Below are 20,622 nucleotides of genomic sequence, written 5' to 3'. Positions count from 1 at the left end.
ACACATCAATTCACTGCAGGGTTTTTGATTGTATTTTATAGTTGATTAATTAAGGTTTCACGAGTAAGAATGTCCACAGTGTTGGTAATAGTAATTATCTAAACGAAGTGAAACCTCTTGCAGATAACGGGTACCAATCTTTTGCTGTTAGCAGGCCCTTTGATTCAACTATTTGTCATCGTGTTCTAACATTTTTCATGCCAAGCTATAGAGAGAGCTATTTTCATGAAAGTGATTGCTTCACTTTCAAGTACTTCCAAACGTAATTTTGAGTAGTAAATACTTGAGAATCTATTTTTGTACTTTCAATCAATGCATCAAATGTTTATGAAGATTCTACCACATGTCAAACACTATGCTAAGTCTGGGAGAAACCCTGGGCTGTGGCATCTGGAACACTTGGGTGAGGTGTCATGAGATGCGGTGTGTGTCCTGTTCCCGATGTGCGACCTAGAGGAGAGTTTTAGATGCCTCACCAAATGGTAATTCCAAAGCATAACTTAACGTGTCCTCTTAGTAGTAAAATAAATGATGAGCATCAGTTACTCAGGTGAGCTTGATAGATTGACTGGAAATATATAAAAGTGTATGACGAAGTTGCAAATGAACCATCAACAATTTGATCAAAATGCTTTAGTTTGTTGAAATATGTTTAACTAAATATCAATAACATCATTAATATCATTAAATGTCATTTTCAAATCAATGATTGTCATTGAATTTTCTCATTTCTGAGCTGAATCATTCTCAGTATGCTTTATTTCTACCATAGTCAAAAATGCTGTTCATAAATAAATAACAATAGAAAAAATATTTAAGAATGTAGGTAGCAAGATGATTCACATTAGCGGTTTTCAGACCTGGATATAGTAACTCTGAGGCCACCTAAGACTTTCCACAGAGTGTTGAAACAAAGATAGATGGTTTTACGGAAATAAATCCGTTTAAAAAGGTTCTCTTTCATGACTGTCTACTTTCTGCTTCACAAAAGAAAGGGCACCACCTTAGGGCGGGGAAATCCCTGGAGCACCACGGACACCATTGGAAATGTTGGTCTGGGAGTCGAGGAACGTAATGACTGGGTAAGACATCATTTTTTGCAATCAGGGAATATTCAGTTCCTCGCCTTAGAAAATTTAAGAAGGAATTAAACTAATTGTCAAATGATAGATTGAAAATATTTTTGATAAGAGATTGCATTAGTCAGGGTCCTGCAGAGAAACAGAACCAATAGGATACATATATATAAAGAGAGAGAGAGATGATAGAGAGAGAGATGGAGATATAGACAGACAGACAGATAGACAGCGAGAGAGAGAGAGATTTTAAGGAATTTGCTCACATCATGGTGGGGGCTGGTAAGTTTGAAATTTATAAAGCTAGCTGACAGGATGGAAGTTCAGGTCAGGGTTGATGTCGCAGCCCTGAGTCCAGAATCTGTAGGGTGGGCCAGCAGACTGGAAACACAGGCAGAAATTCTATGTTGCAGTCTCGAGGCAGAATTGCTTTTGCTTTGGAAAACCTCAATCTTTGCTCTTAAGGTGTTCAACTGATTGGATGAGGCCCACCAACATTATGGAAGTGATCTGCTTTGCTTAAGGTCAACTGATTATAAATGCTAATCATCTCACAAATGCCTTACAGCAACATCTAGACTAGCACGCGATTAGAGAACTGGGCGCCATAGCCCAGCCAAGTTGACACACACAGTTAACCATCACAAAGACCACATATGACTTTTTGCATATACCCCAAGAGTTCAAAAACCTGAGTGGCATGGCTATAACAAAGCTTCCATTCCTACCTGCTCAGTTAGACAGACAATCTCTCCACCCATAAAGATGAAAGTTAGAGCAGAACTGATGCTCAACCCTGTCTCATTCTAGCAGTAAGCAATATTCATCCATGTTGACATAAGGTCATTTGTAAAATATTTCCATCTGTCTCCCTAAGAAATGCATTTCCTTAATAATTACGCATCAGAATTTATAACATATTTGTGCTGTTTAGTTCAACTGTGTGCCAGTGACTGTAATGAAAACTCATTTCAAAAAATTTTTGAATTCTTAGACGCTTATGGGCGGAGATCTTTAAAAAATTGTTTCCAAATGGGTACACATACTTTTATTATAGAGTAATCTGATGATTAACAAAAGATTTTTAAGCGTAAAAATATAAAGTTAGGAGAAAATTCTGTGGAACGAGTAGAATGGAAACACAAACACAAAAGCAAACTAATATGGGGGTTTCTGATTGGAAAGCATATTCACTGATTTTTGGGTGGACTATAGTTAGCAACACTCTGCTTGGTTTTAAGGTTATTTTGAGTGCTTTTAAAACAGTTTTATTTTAAAAGGTCAATAGTTACATTATACTGGAAATGATATTCTTTATAACTGTTTATCATTATGATGAGAAATTTTAAATGTACATTTATACAGGCAAGAGGATAGATAGTTTTTCAAAATTCTTTTGGCAGATATTTAAGAAAAAAAAGGTTAGAAGACTAGTGTCATATGTCTTGAGAACATAAAAGGCATTTCTGTCTAAAAATAACTCTCACTAAACCAAGGAAACTCTTCAAGTTCTGAACTCTGCAGAATAATAGCTAAAATCGGGCTGAAGCTGAGAGATCATCTCATTCAGTTCCATTATCACAAATGAGGAAATTGGGCTCAAAAAGGGTGTTAGCGTTTCTCCACCTACTCCAGTATCTTTGACTACATCGTGATGTGGAGATGTCTTGACAAGGCAGTTGGCGCATCTTTGCTGTCCAGATGAGAATGTAAGGGCAAATCGATAGCATCATAATGCTAAATATATGAAAAATATGAACATTATAATGGTATCTCGTTAAGAAATTCTTTTACTTAGCACTTTGAGATTATCATTTTTTTCTAAGGATGAATTTAGATTTGTCCCTGGCCTTTCAGAATTTAACAGATACTAACATGAACCTGTTTGGCAGTCTGATTCTGACATATAAACTCCTGAACTATAGATAATAGCTGCTGTAATCCTCGTCCTTAGATCACAGGTGCCCGGGAGCCACTTTGGGGGGCGAACGGGGAATCGGAGCGCTCTATCCGAGGTGAAGTGCTCAGTGTCATACTGAATGGGCTTTTATTTAGCAAAGAAATGGGGAGAAAATAGCCAAAATAGCATCCCATTTGTGTAGCAGTTCATACCGGGGTAAGACTGTTTAGGTGGTATTTTCTTTCCCTTCCCCCCCCCCCCCAAATTTTCTATAATGTGATTACATGACTTTTACAATGGAAGACTGTTTTCAGGAATGTTCAGAGAATAGACACCGTTCCAGGTTCACAACACTTTTGGAGTTTAGACAAAACATCAACCTTGGGGGGGAGGAGCTTCCAATAGAGGTTTGCTGAGGGACGGGAGGTGTGCTAAGAAATAAGCGTGTATTAAATGCACTTGTGTCTTCACGTTTTTTATGTAACACAGCTGTTTCATGTAATAAACTGAAGCAGAGAGGAGGTCTAACCCCGTTGGGCTGCAGCCCATGAGCCAGAGCCCCACAGCAGTGTCTGTGGAAGATGCACAGTCCAAACTGGAAAGAGATTTAAACGGAATTCCATTCCTCAGTCAGAGCTCTGTGCAGACCGGAGAGGGGATCCATCCACGCACTCAGCAAAGGCATCACAATTAATGTGTCTGCCGCCCCTCTCCTCTCCAGTGCTCTCAAATTCCATGCCCACCAGAACCTTTCATTTGCCAAAAGCAAGGGAAGGAAAAAACAAAACAAAGAAAAAATAAAAAATGAATTCTTTCTCTTCAACTGCTGGTCCAGGACTGCTTCTCTCTCTCCCCTACGCTTTGGTGTGCAGAGATTCAAATCCTTTGCCTGGGTCCCCCCACTCCCTGCTTCCACAGGTGGTGGGGACACAGCGGGTGGGAGAGCCGAGAGTGGGAGTCACATGACTCTTCAGTAGCTTTGCTTCACTTGAAGTCATTCAAGTTTACCGTTAGATAAGAAAAAACCCCAAATGTCTATAGCAGTACCCCCTCGTCTGTGGTTTCACTCTCTGTGATTTCAGTTACTCAAGGTCAACGATGGTCTGAAAATACTGAATGGAAAATTCCAGAAATAAACAATTCATAGTTCTAAATTGTCCTGAGTAGCGTGGTGACGTCTCAGGTCCTCCTGCTCTGCCCTGCTGGGGTTATGACTCATCCCTCGTCCAGCGGGTGGATGCTGTAGATGCCGCTCGCTCTTTAGTCGCTTAGTATCCGTCTCATTTATCAGATCCACTGTCGCGGTATCGCAGTGCTTGTGTTCAAGTCACCTTTATTGTACTTAATAATGGCCCCAAAGCGCAAGAGTAGTGATGCTGTCTAGTCAGATAAGCCAAAGAGAAGCCGTAAAGTGCTTCCTTTAAGTGAAAAGGTGAAATTTCTCAACTTAAAATGGAAAGAAAAAAATCGCCTGCTGAGATTGCTAAGATCTACGGTAACTTTTATTACAGCGTATCGTTACAACTGTTCTCTTTTATTATTATTGTTCTTAATCTCTTACTGTGCCTAATTTATAAATTAAAATTTATCATAGGTATGGATGTACAGGGAAAAACATAGTCTATATGGAGTTTGGTACCATACATGATTTCAGGCACCTACTGGGGGTCTTGGAAACTTGTTCCCCTGCAGATAAGAGGGGACAGCTGTATTTCTTTTCTTTCTTCTTTTTTCTCTCTTCCTTCTCCTTCTCTTCCTCTTTACCCTCCTTCTTCTCTTCTTCTCTCCTTTCTTTTTCATTTTTCACGGAAAAGGGGGATGGAAATGGATATTGAGTAGGCAGCCAGCTTTGACAACACCATTCCTATATTGCACTCTTATATCTTGGGTGTAATTGCTACTGGATCTCTCTGACATCCTGCCTTTCCTGACTTCCACCTATTCTGTTTCCTGTTATTGAAACCCTAATAGTGAGACTATCTCCTGTCAAATCGCCCCCTGGTCATCTCCCACCATGCTCCTCTGATGTCACCTCTTGCCCTCTGCTGGGAGTTCTCTGTTCACCTGCCACTGAATCAGAGTCTGTACATTCTAGTCATTTCCAGTATCCCCATTTAATCTTGACCAATATTGAGGAAAAGAAAAATGTAATGGTGTTTTTGTGGATGTTAACTATAGGTGATCAAAATTATAATCTCATCTGACTAAATGTGACCCTCCAGAAATAAGATTAGATAAAAGATAAAAGAATAGGTAGATGAAGACTGAAGATCTGAGAGAAAAGCAGAAATGAGAATCTCAAACAAGAGCTGTTACTGAGAGCCCAATGTGAGCAGGGTCCGTGAACGTGATAGTCATTGGCCGAAATCGGCAGAAGTGGAGCTGACAGCACAGCGGGAGAGCGTGAAGGTTGATGTGGCCCAGGAAGGGTAAGACAGGAAAAAATGATGTGAAATCCCAGCTGGATAGCAAGGCTTGGGAAGCTAGGCTTATTTCTGTCATTTTAGAGACAATTTTTGAAGCAACTAGAAAAATTTTCAGTGAACTAGGCTTTGATGTTGTTGTTTAGGTTTTTCTTATAAAATCAAAGCTATGAAATCTTTAATAATACATCTTTCTAATACTGGCTCCATGCCTACCCATTACTTTGGAGTATTTATAGAATTCAGATATAAATGTGATTATTAAAACGAAGGCAGATTTTTGGCTCTAAAACAAAGCATTATAAAAATATGCCTTAAAAGCAATTTATAAAGCTTGTAGATCAAACAGTTTCTTCCACTAACTCTCAAAATTTAAGATAAAGTGTCTTGGAATCCTGGCCACATCCTATGGAGTATGTCTGTATTTACAGTATATATCTTGATCAGAAGGTGGAATCTGGGAGACCTAAATTCCACCCTTGGCTCTAGCACTAATTTGACATGTAAATTTGTGTAAGTCACTTGATGCCTTTGGGCCTGTTCATACATTAGTAAAGCTGATTGTGGAACAAGCATTTTATTGCTTTATTTTTAAGAAATGACATGATTATAAATCAATATTAAAGTAATCCAAGCTCATGGTAATAAAGTGGTCCCCAGATTGCAAAGATAAATACTCACTTGTGTTCTCTAATCTCCATCATTACTTTCATGAGTGACGTAGGTGTGCGCCCGGGAATGGAACCCGGCCGCTGAAGCGGAGCACGCCAAACGTAACCACTAGGCCCCCAGAGCCGCCCGCCATTCTAAGTTTCTATCCAACAGTAATAATCTCTCTCACTGTAGCTTGCAGACTTGCGGCAACTCTGCCTGCATGTACCAGTACGGGAGTTCGTAGGCCCGGATGGAAAAAGGGGGCATGTCTCTGTGCCCAGCCCCCCGCACAGAGCCTGGAGTCTTGGGCCCTCAGTAGAGGGTGCAGGCTAACTCACTGACGTGTGAGTACCTCAGTCCCTGCGCTCCAGGCCCTGCTTTACAAACTGGCTGGTGCTCTGTTCCTTCTTTCCCTGTGTCCTGGCTTTTTTCTTGTCTCCTTCGTCACTGGGGCTTTGAGCTCTGCCCCTGAACCTCGGTCTGTGGCTGGGGCCCTGCTAATTCCCGACAGATTTTTTTCTGAAGGCAGGCATGGCTCCCATCGGGTAGCAGCCTGGCACCACCGGGCACACCCGGTCCTTGTTTCAACCCAAGCGGTCTCCTCTTTGCAATATGTGACTCTACCGAGTGTGGTGACTGTGTCATAAGAAAACATACAACAGGATGGGTATTTTTAGGTCTGTGGTGTTTTCTCATGTGTCTGCTGTACAGTTGGGCCATAAACGGGCGCCTCAGGCCAGTGCAGTCATCTGGAGGCCGTGACATAAGTACAGTGGGGCTGCAATTTATTGGCTCTGAGACTTCCCAGCATGACCTCAAACTATTACTTAGGTCTTTATAAAAGCGAAGAGACTGTTGGCTGCCTACCGGTTATGGTCCAGATGCCTAAAAGAGCGACATAAAATATGGTGCAGAGTAACTGTCCAGGGCACTACATGTGGAATTTGAAACCATCAGAATACCATGGGTTTTTTCAAAATAGCTTTTCTGGAAGTGATGTTTCTGTGTCAGCTAACCTCCTTGTCTGACAGGCTGTTTTAATGAACACACAGGGACATGGAAGTGCTTTCGCCATATTTGGTTTGAGTTTAAAATTTCATTAAATATAAATTACACTATACTAAGCGTTATTCTTCTGTAACTTGCTTATTTTCCTCCACATTCTGTGTTAGACATTTATTTATGTTGATACATACAGCTTTAGTTCATTCATTTAAACTGCCAACTAGCGGGCCATTATATGAATATACTGCAACATCCATCTGTTCTCCACTGGGCTGTGAGCATGAGCGTAATTGTTACTTTACACCACTCGCTATTGGGGCGTTTGTCATGCAGCTTTAGTGAGCGATAGCTGACTAATACACAAGGTATGTCCACCAACTTCACTAGATGTTGTCAAATTGCTCTCAAGGTGTTTGTACCAATTTTATCGTCCCATGGTGGCTTCTCAACATACTTGCCAAACCTTGGAATCGGTAGATTGTTACATTTTTGTTAATTTGATGGCAGGTTAACTTTTTCTTAATTTTCATTAATATAAATGATTTTTGGTCAGTTTGATCATCTTTTCACACAGTTTTTTGGCCATTTAGATTTCCTATTCTATGACTAGTATCTATTCCAATCTTCTACTTATTTTTAAATTTTGTTTTTAATATTATTTACATTAATTTTTAGGAATTCTTGTATTTATTCTGGGTACCGGTTCTTCTTCAGTCATATGTGTTGCAAATATCTTCTCCTACTCTTTAACTTTTGCTGTGTTGAAGTTTTTGTTAACGTCAAATTTATTAATAACTTCCTTTAGATTTGTGAAATTTGTGCCTTGTTTAAGGAATTCTTTCTTAAAACAAAGTTATAAAAAGATTCTATATTCTCTTTCAAATGTTTTAGAATTTTGTTTTTGAGATTTTTGGGTTTTTAATGCTTTGGGACTTATTTAGGTGTATGGTATAGGGTAGGCACGTGACAATTTTTTCCCACTGGGTAACCAATCACCTTAGCCCCATTATTGAATCATTTTCAATCCACCTCTACCACATATCATGTCCATATATTCCTATGTCTGCTTCTGGATTCCATTCAGTGTCCTGTTCAGCTTTTCCCTGTGTCAATAGTCTCCTAGCTTATATGATAAAACTTTAACATAAATAACTTAATATTTACTCTTGAGTCCTTGTTCTCTAAACATTTTCGTTGTTATTCTTCTCCTTTTGATTTTTCATATGATTTAGGGTCAGCTTATTAAGTTGCATGAAAAACCCTGTTGATATTTAAATTGGAATTACATTAAATTTATATGTTATTTGGGGGACATTTCACCCTCTTCAGGTCTTGAGCCTGTCATCATGAATATAGTATTGCTATTCTTTTATTCAGGTCTCAATAATGTCTTCCAAATTTCTCCATAAAGATCTTGCACAGTTTTTGTTAGTTTTATTTTTGGATGTGTTTAGATTTTGTTGCTATAGAGAATGGTATCCTTTTCTATTACATTTTCTAACTGTTTGTTAATGACTATAGAAAAGCTATTTTGTGAGGCCAGGCCCCGTGGCTGAGTGGTTAAGTTCATATGCTCCCCTTAGGCGGCCCAGGGTTTCCCCGGTTCGGATCCCGGGTGCAGACACAGCACTGCTCATCAGGCCATGTTGAGGCGGTGTCCCACATGCCACAACTAGAAGGACCCACAACTAAAAATATACAACTGCGTACTGGGGGGGGGGCGGGGGGGGGGTTAGGGAGAAAAGTGAAAAAAGAAACAAACCCACAAAGATTGGCAACAGCTGTTAGCTCAGGTGCCAATCTTTAAAAAAAAAAAAAGAAGACAAGCTATTTTGTTTATTGATTTTATATTCAGTGGCCCTTACGAATTCTCTTATTAACTCTAATGATAGGTCTGAGAATCCTCTTAGATTTCTATGTGGACATAGTGTCAGTAGATAAGTATGTTTGTACACTCCTTTCCTATCACTAGCTTTTCATTTCTTTCTAGGTCTTTCAATAGGATGTTGAATAGAGGTGGTGCTGAGTGTACTCTGGTCTTGTTTCTGACCTAAGGGAAAGCCTTTAAAGTTTGTTTGCTTGTGGATATGTCAGGTATGGTGGTCAATTGTGTCTTTGCTCTCAGATCTCTGCCCGTTTTCCTGTAAACGACATCTCCCAGGCACTCCCAGCATTGGCCAATAGAACGCACTGCTAGGCAACTGGAGTGGAAGGAAGGGAGGAGCCAAGGACTTTCTCCCCTACTCTTGTTGCTCCAGGGCTCCACCTCCTCCAGGATCCACCTCCCACAAGACAGGCCCTTGTTTCCTGGTCCTCACTATGCAGAGAGTCTCCATATGAATGCAGCTTCCCGACGGCCTTGGGTCTCGGGCTCTATCTACTCCACCTCCTCCATTGTCCCTCCACTAGGGATGTGATAGCTTCCCAATTCACTAATTTCCGCCATCTTTTTGGCTTTCAGCTCTCCCTACATCTTTGTGGCTAGTTTCCTAAGTTAGGCTCCTTCAATAGGACTATTTGGCTGGACTCTACATCTCTGGCTGGACCCCAACTAATACATCAGGTAGGAAAGTTCCAATTCATTCTTCGTTTGCTAATGTTTTTGTTTGTTTTTCTTAATAACAAAGCGAGCATTATATTTCATCAAATACTTTTTGGTATTGAGTTGCTACATGTGAGCAACTATTGAGAAGTTGATATGTTATTTCTCTTATTTAATAGACTTCCTGAGGACAAACCATCTTTGCATGTCTTGGGTGAAGCCTATTCTTGGTGTTTTTTAAAAGCACTGTTGAGTTCAATTGTTTGCGATATTTTAAAGGGATTTTTGCGTCTGTGTTCGTGAGTGTAATTGGTCTATAGTTTTCTTTTTTTGTATTGCTCTCATCTAATTTAGTAATGCAATCTCTATGCTTTTGTTCTATTTAAAGGAAATTTGTTGTCTGTTTTAGGTTTTAGGATTAACTTTTCCTCTTTGATATTACAGTTTTACTATAATTTTGGATAATTATCTCTCTGAAAATTGCTTCTATCTCGTGTCTTCTCTCTCTTTCTTGTGTTCCTGTGAGATTTATGTTGGACACACTGTCACCTCTATGTTTTTTAAAAATTGAATTGCTTTTTTCAAGTAATACTATGCTTTCAGTTAATTTTTACAAGTTCAGATTTCTTAATTTTTTAAATTCTTTTTTCATGGATATGAGTCCTTTATCAATTCCAATACTATAATCTATCTACAAGCTTGGCTAATTTCTCCTCTTCCCAGTAAACTTTCTCTGTCTATGGAAAGTCTGCTACTCTGCCTTCCAGGACCTAAACCAAGTGTCCATCCCCAGGCGAGGAGATTGCTCTGGTCTCTATTCTCCTAAGAAGGAATCTGGCTGAAATTCCTTTCATCAGACAACAAATAAACCATCGATAGTTTGATGCTCTAGTTATTTTAATTGGGACTTAGATTTTCTCTATGTAGATTGTATTTCTCACTGTTTTGGAAATTATAATAATCTTTAACAAAACACAGAGTGGGTTTTATTCTTCTCACATAGAGTTAAAACATTCTTCTGCCAGTCTCTCCACTGTGTCCAGACATCATGCCCTTTATTTCATCATCACTCAGAAAAATGGGGGATATTTCCTCAAATGGCTCAAAGGGTTTCATTGATGCGAAAAATTTTATCATGGCGATTTCACAAAGTTTTTAAAAGACTCTCATGATGAGTGCTACAGGGGGCTGCAGGAAAGTGATGGTGCAACTTATTTTCACTTCTTTCAATCTCCAAAAATCTCTGAATACATATGTGTTAAAATATGGAGGGGGAGGGAGTTCGTCTTTTCGTAGAACGTTGCTGAACTATCAAAGCTCAAAATACTTGGCTGATTTGTACCGTCCTTCTGGGTGCATACCAAGCGCCCGTGTAGGAGCGGGGCTGTTGGTGGGCCCTCTCTTTGTGTCACTGCTCTATTTGTCCATCTTTATGCCAGATGTGTCCAGGTGTGGATTGACCTTTATCTCTACTCCTCAAGAGTCACTGTGCACATTTTATGTGAGGATTACATTTTTCTGCAATGCAGGAAAATTATCAGCCTTGTATTTTCAGCTGCTTCTTATGCATCCTTACTCTTCATGTCTGGAACTCTGATTCGTCTCGTGTTGGAGCATTTCAGCCTATCCTTTCATCCTTTACTCTTAAATCCTTTTCATATTGAAAAAAATCTCTTTATATCTTTGTGCAGGCACTGGTTCAACTTTTCTGCTCTCCCTTCCAATTTACTAATATTCTCTTTGGCTACAATTTATATCGCCTGTTAAGTTTCTAATAACAATGATTAAAATGTCAGTTTCTAGGATTTCCAAGTGCTGTTTCTCCTTCATTCATATCATCTCCTTTTCTTCCTCTCTTCTACTTTCCCCAAATCTCTACTGTCCTTGATTCATAACTAATTGTTTTGTCATGTAGATTCTATTCTGGCTTTTTTGGGGGATGTTATTCCTTTTTTAAAATTTTTGAGGACTTTAAGGACATTTATTTTTCTAGAAGACTTTTCTATTTTCGCATTTACTTAGAATTGAGTCTTCCTATTTGTTGAGTGGTTTCAAATATTTTGGTTATTTTTCATTTTATTATCGCTATGGGCTCTAGAATTTTAGTCCGCAAGCTCATCTTGTGTAGGAAATTCTTGTGTCTCCCTCTCCACCTCTCCACCTCCCGCCATCTTCCTGCCTCTCGGTCCTGGCAGATGTACAATTGCTCTCAGCAGGGCCTCCATTAAAAAGTATTGGTGTATCTGGACTTTTGTTTGAAGAGACATTGCAGAACAGTTTCCTGGGCAGTAAGAAATTTGGCTCCTTTGTGGCCCTTCTAGGCGATGGCCCCCTGAAGGCTCTCCAGAGGTAGAGGCATTGACTTGGGTTAGTGCACCGGGACGCCCCCATGAGGGACAATCAGGCTGACACGTAGCTCTGTCTGTTGTCTCCCCGCAACGACTGGGGACTTCCAGCCCAGCTTCCACAGTAGAGGTCAGAAGCCTCTGCCCGTCTTAGCTCTCAGAGCCTTTGCCCGTCTTAGCTCTCAGAGCCACTGCTTACATCCTGGTGCTTTTGTTCTATGTTTTCCCTCCCTGTGGAGCAATCTGTTTGTGAGGATGACTGTGTTTGCGTGTCTTCATATATTACACCTTTGCTATACTGCGTGGAGCTGGGAGCTGGAAGGGTCTTCCATGTGAAATCACACACATCTTGGCCAGAAGTCCAGATGTATATTTTAGGAAGATGAGTCTGAAATAACTGTGCAGTGGGTCAGAGGGCACTGAGGCTTGAGACAGAGGTTCCGTTCTGAAGGATTCCAGGACAAAAGACGAAGGTGGCCTGTTATGGGACTAGTAGAGGAGAGAGAAATCATGGAGATTCAGGAAGCAGTGTCCAGGTGGAGATGGAGCCGTGGGTCTCAACAGAGCTACACTGCCCCCTGGGGGGTGTTCTGGAAATTGATGGCAGTATTCTGGGTGGTCCCAGTTAGGAGGGGGGCCTCTGATACTACTCAGCACGTGGGAGGCAGCCATGGTTAAGTCCTAGAGTGGACAGAACTGTACAGTGAAGGACTGTCCTGCATCCTGATGGGATGTCAAATATCCAGGCAGACATTCACGTGGGTGAAACACCTGTTTAAAATTATGTAAGTGGAAAAACTATTTTACATATTAATACTACTTTCTTTCCACAAAATTTTATTACACACTGAATTTTCCAAGAATACAACGACCATCTTAATCGAGTGAAGATTATACTTTGCTTTGCTTGGAATTTGACGAGAATTATTCACCACTTCCGAAAATCAATTTACTGACAGCAACAGGGCTCATGGTGCATAAATTTCCAAAATCAGCAATCTTGATCGTTTTGTCATCTGTGACTTTCATATGTGATAGAGAAAATAAGAGATCATTCTGAACAGACTTAGAACCAAAATCATTTAACTATTAGAATCACATGAAACATGAGGATCTCATTGTGTTTTATTAATAAGCTGTTTCTTTAAAGAGTTTCATAGCTTTCTACATATTTTTATTTTTTGTGTGGCAGAATGATAAATATCTATTTTTAAGATTACATAATGGAAGGAGTTCTCGTTGTGGGGCTGCCTGTTGCTTTTCTGTGCTGCTCTGACGCGTCTCAGAGGCGCAGCATTCTAGTTGTCTTTAGTCTTCTGTATTTAGTTCCTTTTAAAAAACCATGCGCTATTCCCCACCCCTACCGAAAGCTATGATTTCTAGATAGGCTGGGAAATGGTAAATTCTGAGATTAAATGTATGCTTCAGCATGCGGGGAGATTACGGGATCACTATTTTGTGCTGCTCCGACCCGTGTCATAACGACAGCTGTATGTGAACACCACACTGATGAACACAGTACGGCTCAGTTGCGAGAATCTCTCACTCATTCTTTCCGCTTTGACGGTGTAATTAATCTTGGCCTTTAGCCCTACTTGGCCTGATGTTATTTTCCTCCTTCCCTGTCTTAGACGAACAATTCTGGCCTGTCATCACTCATCTGCAGAGGCACAAAGGACGAGGGAGCCATTCCGTCATCTCAGTAACTCATATTTACACAGGGAAAGTACTCTGAGCAAAAACTGATCTTAGTTTTGGTATATTTCCAGTTACTTTATAAAGCTGTTTGGCAACTTCCATTAAAGGAAAAAAGAAAATGAAGTTGAAAGTAAATAAAAACAGAGCAACGATTGGAAAAATCACTGGTCTATATGGCCATATCCCGGTTTCAGAAGCTGACTGTCATCTAGTCTGTGGGAGTCAAAGCAAGTGTTGTCATTGTCGTAATTTTTCCTTCCAGTGAGGTGGAGACTGAATATGTGAGAGGTAGAAGGAGGGGGAACACCAAAATTGGGAATAAAACAACTAATTCCCTATTTCCCATAAAGACACAAGAAGCAAAGGGAGGAGGGAAATCTCACTGGGAAGAGCAATTGAAATTGCTAAGGACATGCGGGAGAAGCAGCCAGAAAGTGCCGAGCCGAAGCAGACCAAATTGCAAGAAGCTGGCAGGAGTCACGGCGGAGGAAGCCAGAAAGGGGCGCACGGGGGCCTGCAGGGAGTCAGCCTCTACAGAGGAGCCACGGGGCCAGGGAGCAAGCGTGTGTGGGCCCGGGGCAGCGGAGGGTGGGAGTGAGGAGGGGCAAAACACAGCCACTTCCAAAATACAAGTTCAAAGTCTCCCAGAGACCAACCGCCAGGCAGATTTTCGTAGAGCAGACTGTGCAGGACAGACGCCTGAGCTGGAATGCGGGCCACCATCTAGACTCCAAGAGGTGAGGGAGACAGGTCGAGATGGAGTGGAGCTGAAAGCAGGACCACCTCTGCTGACCCAGCGAGGCAAAGGTGGTGCGAGGACTGCAGGGGAGGAGCCAGGACACGGCTCCCACGTGATTCTGAATGTGGGGTTGGGGTGAGAGATCCAGGGAAGCCCGCACTCTACACGGATAAACGTTCCAGAGTTACAAGTCAAGCTACCAATCTGTCAGATAAAATGTCACCTTCATAATGACACTGGAGGCCAGCTTCACACTTAGAATTCTTGGATGTCTCGGAGTTAGCCAGAAGGTGGCAGTATTTAGAGCTCTGACCCCAGGGCCTTGGCCCATACCCTGCGACCCAGCCCTTCTCTCCCATCCCTTGCTCTGTCCTGCACCGGGGGGACCGGGCTTGCTCAGGGTGGGTGCCCTTGCGTATATGGCCCAACCGGATCCCCATCCGGCTCACAGCACTGCATACAAACAGTGCCCTTTTCGCACGCCTCAGCCCTCATGCTCCTGGGGAAGAAAGCACAGGCCTGGGGATAGGCTTCCGTAGTCCTTGGGAGTGTGTTTGCGGCTGTTCAGGCAAGGACTTCCAGGTGCTGAGCATCCAGAGCATGGCCTGTGGGCAGGTGGCCAGGTGGCCCTGTTGCCTCCTCAGCCTCAGAGAGGGGACGACCAGAGCAGGCCAGGGGGGCACTCCCAACCAGGTCTAAGGGCCCTTCTTGTCTCCAAACCCTGTAAAATGAAACCAAGAATTCTTACCACCGAGAGGGAGAAACAGTTTCTGTCAGAGCAAAGCTCTTCTGTGGGAGCACAGGTATTTCATGCGTGAACTCAACTTTCCTGGCCATTTTTGGCTTACACTGGGTTCCAAAGGCCCTTTCCCGGTTCCCAGCTGCTGACCGTCAGGTGGAGTGTTAGCTGTGCCCAGAGACGAGAAGGAGCCAAACAGAGACAACCGACCTGGCCATTAAAAAGGGAAATTGTCTGTGTCCTCAGACACATGGAGCCCGGGCTGCAGCCTTCTTCAGTCCAGAAAGAGGTAATTTATACAACTGAACACACATTTGTCATTTCCATAAGGTAAATGCCTATTTGCTTACTTTCCATTAGGACTATTCGCACTCTTATTAGTTTTCACATCCCTTTCCCCTTGAGGATATCCTCACTTCTGAAACGCTTCTCGGCTCAGGCCTGGTGGACGCGGGGGCCTTCTGCTCACCCGGAGCCCGGGAATTATATCCGGCGGCCCGTGGCGGGGCCCCGCTCAGGAACAGGGCGGTGCAGGGGCAGACACACTCGAAGTTTATTCTTCAGCGACCACACTGTGAAATGTCAGGTGTGTCTTCCTGACTCAAGAAATGGCTTCAGACAGAGGGTTTGATCTTTCACACTTTCTGCAGAAAGCTTAAGGTTGGAGCACCAGGCGCCCTGAGTATGGAAATGGATTCGCTCACAGGGTTCCTTGTCTCTGCAGGGGAGCCACATACAGGATGAAGGAAGTTATCCCGCTGACCGTTTGTCAGGGTTCCATCTTAAATTTCGTGGATATGTGAGCTTTCATTTCTGAACAAAATCAGAATCTACTAAAGACTCTGAACCAGTCTTCAACAGCTCAGCGTCAGATTTGGGTCCTCTGAAGCGTGGGCCGCCTGCAGCCCTGCAAAGCCCACAACTCACCTGCGTAGACGTGCCAGCCTGGGGCCCTGCTGGAGCCGGTCACCGGCCTGGACTCAGCGTTTCTCAGCCTCAGCACGTGCACGGTTTAGGCCAAATCATCTTTGTCGTGGGGCACAGGACACTGTGTGTTGTGGGATGTTTGGCAGCATCCCTGGCCTCTGCCATTGGTGCTGTTATCCCAGGCCCCTTTCCCCAGTGGTGACAACCGAAAGTGCCTCCAGACACTGCTGAATGTCCCCTGGAGGTCACAGTCCTCCTGATGGAGAACTACCCATTGTCTACTCTTGTCTGTGCCCTTAGGCAGGAAGCCAAGAGAGCTGTGGGGGCCGAGGAGCAGCTGCTCTCTTCTGAGACTGGAGGTGAGGGAGGGGCAGCGCTGACTGTGGCTGGTGCTGCTGCACACGCTCCCCGCTGTCCCCAGGTCTGGGCTCCGGGCCAGGCTGGGGCCAGGCTGCTCAAATCCTATAGCGTCAATCGACTTGGTGTGCACATGTAAAACACTTATTTTATATTAAGCCACATGCAAACGAGGAGAATATCAAGTGTGGGTAAAGAGCAAAGTTAAAGTTCGCAATTTCAAATAACTTTTGTGCCTGGGTTTCTCCCCCAGGACCCCACGGGCACGGACACCCACTGGCTGCTGTGGGTCCTGCGGTGGCCCGTGATGGGTTCCGTCGGCCCTTCTGAGAAGGGACGCTTCCTCTCTCCCTGTTTTCCGCTGTGAGGACGCAGTGAGAGAGTGGCCGTCTGTAAACCAGGAGGGGACTGTCCCCGCACGGAACCTGCTGCACCCTCATTGGGGACATCCCAGCTTCCAGTACCACAGCAATATTTGTGTTTAAGCCAGTGGTCTGCGTGTTCTGTCGCATAGCCCGAGCTGAGACAGGTGCTTAGGTGGCTGGGTGTGAGAAGCATGACGTGTGCCGACCAGCTTAATCCTTTGAGCGTCTCTGTGAATTAGGTATACTCCTCTTATTTATTTTTCTTAGATAAAGAAACTGAGGCTCAGAGAGGTTAAGAAATTTATCCAAGCGCACATAGCTATTATCTAACCATGATCTGGGCTTTTGAAAGTCTTACTTAAAATTTTATGTTCTTTTTATTATTTTCTGATGCTTTAGTAGGTAGAGTTAGCTCCTGGCACATTTTTGAGGATGGTGAAATTTTACCTTTTCTTTCTTGCTCTCATTTCTGCGCTGCCTTTATTCTCTCCCCTGTAGCCCCCTCCCAGAAACCCAAACTCCCAGTGCTCTTGCTCCATCCAAGTATGAACACCCTGCAGGGCTGGTCAGCCATCCCAGGACTGCTTATCTGTCTCCTGGGAGAAAGGGATGATGCTGCAGGAAGTGTGTGGGGCTCTGCTGGTGGTGCCGAGGGGGTGACAGCAGCAGTAAATGCAGATACTGGCCTTGAAGACCTCTTTGTTTACAAATCCAGAAGTCTGAGGGTCTTCCCACTGACCTGCCAGGGAAGATCAAATCGCCTTGAATTTTCTAGAAACCCCCAGATGAGAACACACATGAGGAGGTAGCTGGGAGCCACTGGCTGTGCTTCCCCAGATCCCCTGGAGCAGCCCCTTGCCTTTCTTCTTGTTTTTCCTCCTCAGCCCTGTGCTGTCACCAGGGAACGAGGGGACCCAGTGCCTGCTCTTCTTCGGCAGGGTCTTGAAACAGCTTTTCAGTCCGTCTTGTCATCCATCTCCCCAGCTGACCCCAGAAATGCCTAATTCAGCTGGTGAAAGTCATGCTAATTTCAATCATTTGCGTAATCCTTTGCTGTTTGTGCCAAATTTCGGTGTAATACCGAAGTGATTGTGCATGTCACGAAATACGCGTCACACCGCCTGTGGTGGGTTTTGCTGGATTACGGCACTAAATCACACTCAGGTCTTAGGCTGCGTGGTCTGTCGCTGACACGATGTCGTGACCATGTCGTAACTTAAAAACTCGGAAGACTGCACTGAGGGAAAGTTTGACAGAACGTAGTCTCTCCTTCCAGTAACAGGACGGTGTCGCGATGGACCACATGCACATCACTGTCATTTTGGATTACGGCCTCTACATTTACATTTTTGAGTTCACAATGTGAATTCATCCTTTTGAGACATTTCAAAAATAATCTGTTTTAAACTGTGCTTCAAAAAGAGGCTCACCTTTTCCTGTTGGATCTGCTTTTTCCTTTCATGTTGACCATGAGTCTTTGCCCATCGGCAGGATATTAATGCTGCAAAGTGGAGTTGCTCTCCTCCAAATGCAGACAGCTTCTCTTTCCACAGGAATACAGTCTTCAGCAGTTTACCCTAAATATTAATAGCACTTGTCTGTAAATCTTGTACTATAGGTGTTTTTTCCTTCTTTATATTTTTTTGGTACCACAAATTTTTTTTTTTTGTAAGGAAGACTGTCCCTGAGCTAACGTCTGTGCCAATCTTCCTCTGTTTCATATGTGGGACACTGCCACAGCATGGGTGGATGATCAGTGTGCCCAGGATCCGAACCCATGAGCCCCAGGCAGGGCACATGAATTCAGCCACTGTGCCATCAGGCTAGCCCTGTAAATTTTTTTTCCTTTTTTTTTTTTTTTTTGGTGGGGAAGTGGCTCTGAGCTAACATTTGTGCCAATCTTCCTCTGTTTGGTATGTGGGCTGCTGTCACAGCATGGCTTGATGAGCCGTGTGTAGGTCTGAACCTGGGATCTGAACCTGTGAACCCTGGGGCTGCTGAAGCAGAGCAAACGAACTAACTTCTATGCAACCAGGCCAGCTCCTAAATTTTTTTTAAATAAGTGTTATGCAGGAAAGTAAATATTCTTTTGACACTGGGCTGTTTCTTGAATGTATGCTAAACTGTCATTTTCTAACTGACTTCTTCACTGTCACCCTCTGGAATATCATCTTTAGCAAACACATGGACTATTGTAACTCTGGTCATTTTCCTTTGGGGGAACAACCATAGGCTTAATGTCTTGTAACTATTACATATTAAAAAGCAACCAAATTCTCACCCTCTGTGTCCATTCAATTTTAATTCAATGCAGCAAACATCCTCTCCATCCCACACCCAGAAGTACTGGGGCCCCAGTGAGCCACAGCTGGATTCCTCATCTCCTGGTTTATAGCTGGGTTTTGTTTACTCCTTTTTGTTTATTGTAGGATGCTTCGCATTATTTTTGGTTGCAGGGAGGTATGGAAAATCGTAAGGTTCTGCCTGACCTACCTTTTTCTTGCGAGAAAAAGACCATGGTTTTCTGAAAGCTTCATGGTGGACGCAGGAGCAGCTCACTGCTGTTCTTCATTTCCCGCGTGCTGCTCTCTCCACACCACGTCTGGAGCGCTGGGTGGGAACAGTGTCAAAGGCAGAAGAGCCCAGTGGTGGCCATCTGAAGAGTGACGAAATTCTGACGTTTGATTCTAGATTTCTCTTAAAGGCAGGAGAGGAGAAGGAGAGCGAAGATAAGAGCAGGTGCAGTGGTGTCCTTAGGTTTGGGAAAAGTTATCTAAAAAGCACAACTTCACAAATAAAAATATTTTCCTTTTCCATTAAACTCCTGAGCTGGGTTTTGCACCTGTCTCCCTGAACTGCTGAGAAAGTCCCAGTGAAGACGACACGGCTGACCGCTGAGTGTCCATCCATCGTGCCTCCTGGGCGGGCGTGAAGCATGCACCCTGTCAAGGCTGCTGGCCAAGTTTCAGACAGACATAAAAGGGCCTGACTTGACTGCTTCTCTTGGCTTTGGCTGCAGTGATCAAATTTGCCACTAGACAGAGCTGTTTGTCTTATTTCTGACCATTGCGGAGTTCAGGATTTGCAAGAGAACTGGAGCCAATGAAAAGAGCAAACTATAAACGATAAACTCTTTTAGGAGATAGACACTCAGTGTGCACACTTAGTGCCCTTCTGCTAACAACACCTGATTTCCAGATGGGCCAGTGTCATTACCCCTGGGAGGCTGCAGCCCAGCGCTCAAAGTTCCAGTCGCCTGGAAGACCTCAATAGCTAATGAAGAGTCAGGACGGATCATCAGTTTGATCACTTTTATATTACAGAAGCTAAAGTCAGAGTGACATCCTGAATCTTGAAATGTCTCTGGAAACTTCTTGGTAATTTATTATTTGCTCTTTTCTATGAAAGCTATCTATTTCACAAGCATCAATTTTAGAATTATAATAGTGTTACATTATTGTATATGTTATATGTTTTATCTGCACAACAATTTTCTGCCAACATGTGGACTATGTTGAAAAATTTTAAATCAATACCATCTGCACTGAGTCCATCCTCAGCCCAGTTCACAAAGCAGTGAATTCTGGGGTTTGGTTAAAACTGTGGCCTCCGGGTTCTGCTGAGGAAGGGTCTGGGCAGAGAACCCAGAAGCAAGCACATCCTTCATGTTTATACACACGAGTCGTCTTTGCTCTTTAAGGTATCCAGCCCGTTACTGCCCCACACAGGAGTTCTCCACGCTTGGTCCCTGGACAGCAGCGTGAGCAGCCCCCGGGGACTTGTGAGAAACGCAAATTCTCTGGCCGCACCCCAGACCCCTTGAGTCAGAGACTGAAGGATGGACCCTGGATC

The sequence above is a fragment of the Equus quagga genome, chromosome 1, assembly GCF_021613505.1.
Source record: "Equus quagga isolate Etosha38 chromosome 1, UCLA_HA_Equagga_1.0, whole genome shotgun sequence".
In the NCBI taxonomy this organism is placed as follows: domain Eukaryota; kingdom Metazoa; phylum Chordata; class Mammalia; order Perissodactyla; family Equidae; genus Equus; species Equus quagga.
This window is presented reverse-complemented; position numbering follows the sequence as displayed.